The sequence below is a fragment of the Balaenoptera acutorostrata genome, chromosome 17, assembly GCF_949987535.1.
Source record: "Balaenoptera acutorostrata chromosome 17, mBalAcu1.1, whole genome shotgun sequence".
Classification (NCBI taxonomy): Eukaryota; Metazoa; Chordata; class Mammalia; order Artiodactyla; family Balaenopteridae; genus Balaenoptera; species Balaenoptera acutorostrata.
Window position 1 is genome coordinate 74,036,395 of NC_080080.1, and position 6,681 is coordinate 74,043,075.

Genomic DNA, 6,681 nt, shown 5'->3' on the forward strand with positions numbered 1-6,681 from the left:
AGTTTCATTAGGTCCCATTTGTTTATTTGTGTTCTTATTTCCATTTCTCTGGGAGCTGGGTCAAAAAGAATCTTGCTGTGATGTATGTCATAGAGTGTTCTGCCTATGTTTTCCTCTAAGAGTTTGATAGTGTCTGCCCTTACACTTAGGTCTTTAATCCATTTTGAGTTTATTTTTGAGCATGGTGTCAGGGAGTGTTCTAATTTCATACTTTTACATGTTCCTGTCCAATTTTCCCAGCACCACTTATTGAAGAGGCTGTCTTTTCTCCACTGTATATGCTTGCCTCCTTTATCAAAGATAAGTTGACCATATGTGTGTGGGTTTATCTCTGGGCTTTCTATCCTGTTCCATTGATCTATATTTCTGTTTTTGTGCCAGTACCAAACTGTCTTGATTACTGAAGCTTTGTAATATAGTCTGAAGTCAGGGAGCCTGATTCCCCCAGCTCCATTTTTCGTTCTCAAGATGGCTTTGGCTATTCGGGGTCTTTTGTGTTTCCATACAAATTGTGAAATTTTTTGTTCTAGTTCTGTGAAAAATGCCAGTGGTAGTTTGATAGGGATTGCATTGAATCTGTAGATTGCTTTGGGAAGTAGAGTCATTTTCACAATGTTGATTCTTCCAATCCAGGAACATGGTATATCTCTCCATCTATTTGTATCATCTTTAATTTCTTTCATCAGTGTCTTATAATTTTCTGCATACAGGTCTTTTGTCTCCTTAGGTAGGTTTATTCCTAAATATTTTATTCTTTTTGTTGCAATGGTAAATGGGAGTGTTTTCTTAATTTCACTTTCAGATTTTTCGTCATTAGTGTATAGAAATGCAAGAGATTTCTGTGCATTAATTTTGTATCCTGCTACTTTACCAAATTCATTGATTAGCTCTAGGAGTTTTCTGGTAGCATCTTTAGGATTCTCTATGTATAGTATCATGTCATCTGCAAATAGTGACAGCTTTACTTCTTCTTTTCCGATTTGGATTCCTTTTATTTCTTTGTCTTCTCTGATTGCTGTGGCTAGGACTTCCAGAACTATGTTGAATAATAGTGGTGAGAGTGGGCAACCTTGTCTTGTTCCTGATCTTAGTGGAAATGGTTTCAGTTTTTCACCATTGAGGACAATGTTGGCTGTGGGTTTGTCATATATGGCCCTTATTATGTTGAGGAAAGTTCCCTCTATGCCTACTTTCTGCAGGGCTTTTATCATAAATGGGTGTTGAATTTTGTCGAAAGCTTTCTCTGCATCTATTGAGATGATCATATGGTTTTTCTCCTTCAATTTGTTAATATGATGTATCACATTGATTGATTTGCGTATATTGAAGAATCCTTGCATTCCTGGAATAAACCCCACTTGATCATGGTGTATGATCCTTTTAATGTGCTGTTGGATTCTGTTTGCTAGTATTTTGTTGAGGATTTTTGCATCTATGTTCATCAGTGATATTGGCCTGTAGTTTTCTTTCTTTGTGACATCTTTGTCTGGTTTTGGTATCAGGGTGATGGTGGCCTCGTAGAATGAGTTGGGGAGTGTTCCTCCCTCTGCAATATTTTGGAAGAGTTTGAGAAGGATAGGTGTTAGCTCTTCTCTAAATGTTTGATAGAATTCACCTGTGAAGCCATCTGGTCCTGGGCTTTTGTTTGTTGGAAGATTTTTAATCACAGTTTCAATTTCAGTGCTTGTGATTGGTCTGTTCATATTTTCTATTTCTTCCTGGTTCAGTCTCGGCAGTTTGTGCATTTCTAAGAATCTGTCCATTTCTTCCAGGTTGTCCATTTTATTGGCATAGAGTTGCTTGTAGTAATCTCTCATGATCTTTTGTATTTCTGCAGTGTCAGTGGTTACTTCTCCTTTTTCATTTCTAATTCTATTGATCTGGGTCTTCTCCCTTTTTTTCTTGATGAGTCTGGCTAATGGTTTATCAATTTTGTTTATCTTCTCAAAGAACCAGCTTTTAGTTTCATTGATTTTTGCTATTGTTTCCTTCATTTCTTTTTCATTTATTTCTGACCTGATCTTTATAATTTCTTTCCTTCTGCTGGCTTTGGGGTTTTTTTGTTCTTCTTTCTCTAATTGCTTTAGGTGCAAGGTTAGGTTGTTTATTCGAGATGTTTCCTGTTTCTTGAGGTAGGCTTGTATTGCTATAAACTTCCCTCTTAGCACTGCTTTTGCTGCGTCCCATAGGTTTTGGGTCGTCGTGTCTCCGTTGTCATTTGTTTCTAGGTATTTTTTGATTTCCCCTTTGATTTCTTCAGTAATCACTTCGTTATTAAGTAATGTATTGTGTAGCCTCCATGTGTTTGTATTTTTTACAGATCTTTTCCTGTAATTGATATCTAGTCTCATAGCGTTGTGGTCGGAAAAGATACTTGATACGATTTCAATTTTCTTAAATTTACCAAGGCTTGATTTGTGACCCAAGATATGATCTATCCTGGAGAATGTTCCATGAGCACTTGAGAAAAATGTGTATTCTGTTGTTTTTGGGTGGAATGTCCTATAAATATCAATTAAGTCCATATTGTTTAATGTATCATTTAAAGCTTGTGTTTCCTTATTTATTTTCATTTTGGATGATCTGTCCATTGGTGAAAGTGGGGTGTTAAAGTCCCCTACTATGATTGTGTTGCTGTCAATTTCCCCTTTTATGGCTGTTAGTATTTGCCTTATGTATTGAGGTGCTCCTATGTTGGGTGCATAAATATTTACAATTGTTATACCTTCCTCTTGGATCGATCCCTTGATCATTATATAGTGTCCTTCTTTGTCTCTTGTAATAGTCTTTATTTTAAAGTCTATTTTGTCTGATATGAGAATTGCTACTCCAGCTTACTTTTGATTTCCATTTGCATGGAATATCTTTTTCCATCCCCTCACTTTCAATCTGTATGTGTCTCTAGGTCTGAAGTGGGTCTCTTGTAGACAGCATATATATGGGTCTTGTTTTTGTATCCATTCAGCCAGCCTGTGTCTTTTGGTGGGAGCATTTAATCCATTTACATTCAAGGTAATTATCGATATGTATGTTCCTATTCCCATTTTCTTAAATGTATTGGGTTTGTTATTGTAGGTGTTTTCCTTCTCTTGTGTTTCTTGCCTAGAGAAGTTCCTTTAGCATTTGTTGTAAAGCTGGTTTGGTGGTGCTGAACTCTCTCAGCTTTTGCTTGTCTGTAAAGGTTTTAATTTCTCCATCAAATCTGAATGAGATCCTTGCTGGGTAGAGTAATCTTGGTTGTAGGTTTTTCTCCTTCATCACTTTAAGTATATCCTGCCACTCCCTTCTGGCTTGCAGAGTTTCTGCTGGTAGGTCAGATGTTAACCTTATGGGGATTCCCTTGTGTGTTATTTGTTTTTTTTCCCTTGCTGCCTTTAATATGTTTTCCTTATATTTAATTTTTGACAGTTTGATTAATATGTGTCTTGGCGTGTTCCTCCTTGGGTTTATCCTGTATGGGACTCTCTGTGCTTCCAGGACTTGATTAACTATTTCCTTTCCCATATTAGGGAAGTTTTCAACTATAATCTCTTCCAAAATTTTCTCAGTCCCTTTCTTTTTCTCTTCTTCTTCTGGTACCCCTATAATTCGAATGTTGGAGCGTTTAATGTTGTCCCAGAGGTCCCTGAGACTGTCCTCAGTTCTTTTCATTCTTTTTTCTTTATCCTGCTCTGTAGTAGTTATTTCCACCATTTTATCTTCCAGGTCACTTATCCTTTCTTCTGCCTCAGTTATTCTACTATTGATCCCATCTAGAGTATTTTTAATTTCATTTATTGTGTTCTTCATCATTGCTTGGTTCCTCTTTAGTTCTTCTACATCCTTGTTAAATGTTTCTTGCATTTTGTCTATTCTATTTCCAAGATTTTGGATCATCCTTACTATCATTATTCTGAATTCTTTTTCAGGTAGACTACCTATTTCCTCTTCATTTGTTAAGTCCAGTGTGTTTTGAGCCTGCTCCTTCATCTGCTGTGTGTTTTTCTGTCGTCTCATTTTGCCTATCTTACTGTGTTTGGGGTCTCCTTTTCACAGGCTGCACGTTCGTAGTTCCCGTTGTTTTTGGTATCTGTCCCCAGTGGCTAAGGTTGGTTCAGTGGGTTGTGTAGGCTTCCTGGTGGAGGGAACTAGTGCCTGAGTTCTGGTGGATGAGGCTAGATCTTGTCTTTCTGGTGGGCACGTCCACGTCTGGTGGTGTATTTTGGTGTGTCTGTGGCCTTATTATGATTTTAGGCAGCCTCTCTGCTAATGGATGGGGTTGTGTTCCTGTCTAGCTAGTTGTTTGGCATAGGGTGTCCAGCACTGTAGCTTGCTGGTCGTTGGGTGAAGCTGGGTCTTGATGTTGAGATGGAGATCTCTGGGAGATTTTTGCCGTTTGGTATTACGTGGAGCTGGGAGGTCTCTTGTGGACCAGTGTTCTGAAGTTGGCTCTCCCACCTCAGAGGCACGGCCCTGATGCCTGGCTGGAGCACCAAGAGCCTTTCGTCCACACGGCTCAGAGTAAAAGGGAGAAAAAATAGAAAGAAAGAAAGAAAGAAGCTATAATATAGTGAAGTAAAATAAAGCTATTGTAAGGCAAAGCTATACAGACAAAATCTCACCCAGAAGCATATACATATACACTCACAAAAAAAAGGAAAAGGGGAAAAATTAATATCTCCTGCTCCCAAAGTCCACCTTCTGACTTTGGGCTGATTCGTTGTCTATTCAGGTATTCAACAGATGCAGGCACATCAAGTTGTTTGTGGAGCTTTAATCCGCTGCTTCTGAGGCTGCTGGGAGAGATTTCCCCTTCTCTTCCCTGTTCGCACAGCTCCTGGGGTTCAGCTTTGGATTTGGACCCGCCTCTGCGTGTAGGTCGCCTGAGGGCGTCTGTTCCCCGCCCAGACAGGACGGGGTTAAAGGAGCAGCTGCTTCGGGGAATCTGGCTCACTCAGGCCGCGGGGAGGGAGGGGTACAGAGGAGGCGGGGCGAGCCTGCAGCGTCAGAGGCCGGCGTGACGTTGCACCAGCTCGAGGCGCGCAGTGCGTTCTCCCGGGGATGTTGTCCCCGGATCCCGGGACCCTGGCAGTGGCAGGCTGCACAGGCTACCGGGAGGGGCGGTGTGGAGAGTGACCTGGGCTCACACACAGGCTTTTTGGAGGCGGCAGCAGCAGCCCCAGCGTCTCACGCCCGTCTCTGGGGTCCGCGCTGATCGCCGCGGCTCGCGCCCTTCTCTGGAGTTCGTTTAGACGGCGCTCTGAATCCCCTCTCCTTGCCCGCCGCGAAACAAAGAGGCAAGAAAAAGTCTCTTGCCTCTTCGGCAGCTGCAGACTTTTTCCCGGACTCACTTCCGGCTACCTGTGGTGCACTAAACCCTTCAGGCTGTGTTCACGCTGCCAGCCCCAGTCCTCTCCCTGCGATCCGACTGAAGCCGAGCCTCAGCTCCCAGCCCCGCCCGCCCCGGCGGGGGAGCAGACAAGCCTCTCGGGCTGGTGAGCGCTGCTCGGCGCCGAGCCTCTGTGCGGGAATCTCTCCGTTTTTTCCTCTGCGCCCCTGTTGCTGTGGGGTCTGCGCTGATAGCTGCGGCTCGCGCCAGTCTCTGAAGTTCGTTTAGGCGGTACTCTGAATCCCCTCTCCTCGCGCACCAGGAAACACAGAGGGAAGAAAAAGTCTCTTGCCTCTTCGGCAGCTGCAGACTTTTTCCCCGGACTCCCTCCCGGCTAGCTGTGGCGCACTAGCCCCCTTCAGGCTGTGTTCATGCCGCCAGCCCCAGTCCTCTCCCTGCGATCCGACTGAAGCCCGAGCCGCGGCTCCCAGCCCCGCCCGCCCCGGCGGGGGAGCAGACAAGCCTCTCGGGCTGGTGAGTGCTGCTCGGCGCCGAGCCTCTGTGCGGGAACCTCTCCGCTTTGCCCTCCGCACCCCTGTGGCTGCGCTCTCCTCCGTGGCTCCAAAGCTTCCCCCCTCCGCCACCCGCAGTCTCCGCCCGCGAAGGGGCTTCCTAGTGCGTGGAAACCTTTCCTCCTTCACAGCTCCCTCCCACTGGTGCAGGTGCCGTCCCTATTCTTTTGTCTCTGTTATTTCTTTTTTCTTTTGCTCTACCCAAGTACGGGGGGAGTTTCTTGCCTTTTTGGAGGTCGGACGTTTTCTGCCAGCGTTCAGTGGGTGTTCTGTAGGAGCAGTTCCACGTGTAGATGTATTTCTACTGTATCTGTGGGAAGGAAGGTGATCTCTGCGTCTTACTCTTCCGCCATCTTCTCCCTCCCCCCCACACAAATTTTGACAAGTTGTATTTTCATTTTTATTTTGCTCAAAATATTTAAAAATTTCTCTTGAGACTTCTTTGACCCATGTGTTTTAGGTATGTTGCTTAATTTCCAAATATTTGGGGCTAGTCTACCTATCTTTCTGTTACTGATTTCTAGTTTAATTCCACTGTGGTCTGAAACACATTTTGCATAACGTCTATTGTTTTAAACATGTTAAGTATTTTTTATAGTCAAGAGTGAGGTCTATCTTGATAAATGTCCCATGCAAGCTTGAGAGAAACATTTATTCTGCTGTTATTTGAGGCAGTAGTATATAAACATCTGCTATATATAGCATCTGTTAGATATAAACACTGATTGATAGTGTTTTTCAAGTCAATTATATCCTTAAATATTTCCTATCTGCTTTATCTATTAATACTGAAAACTTTTT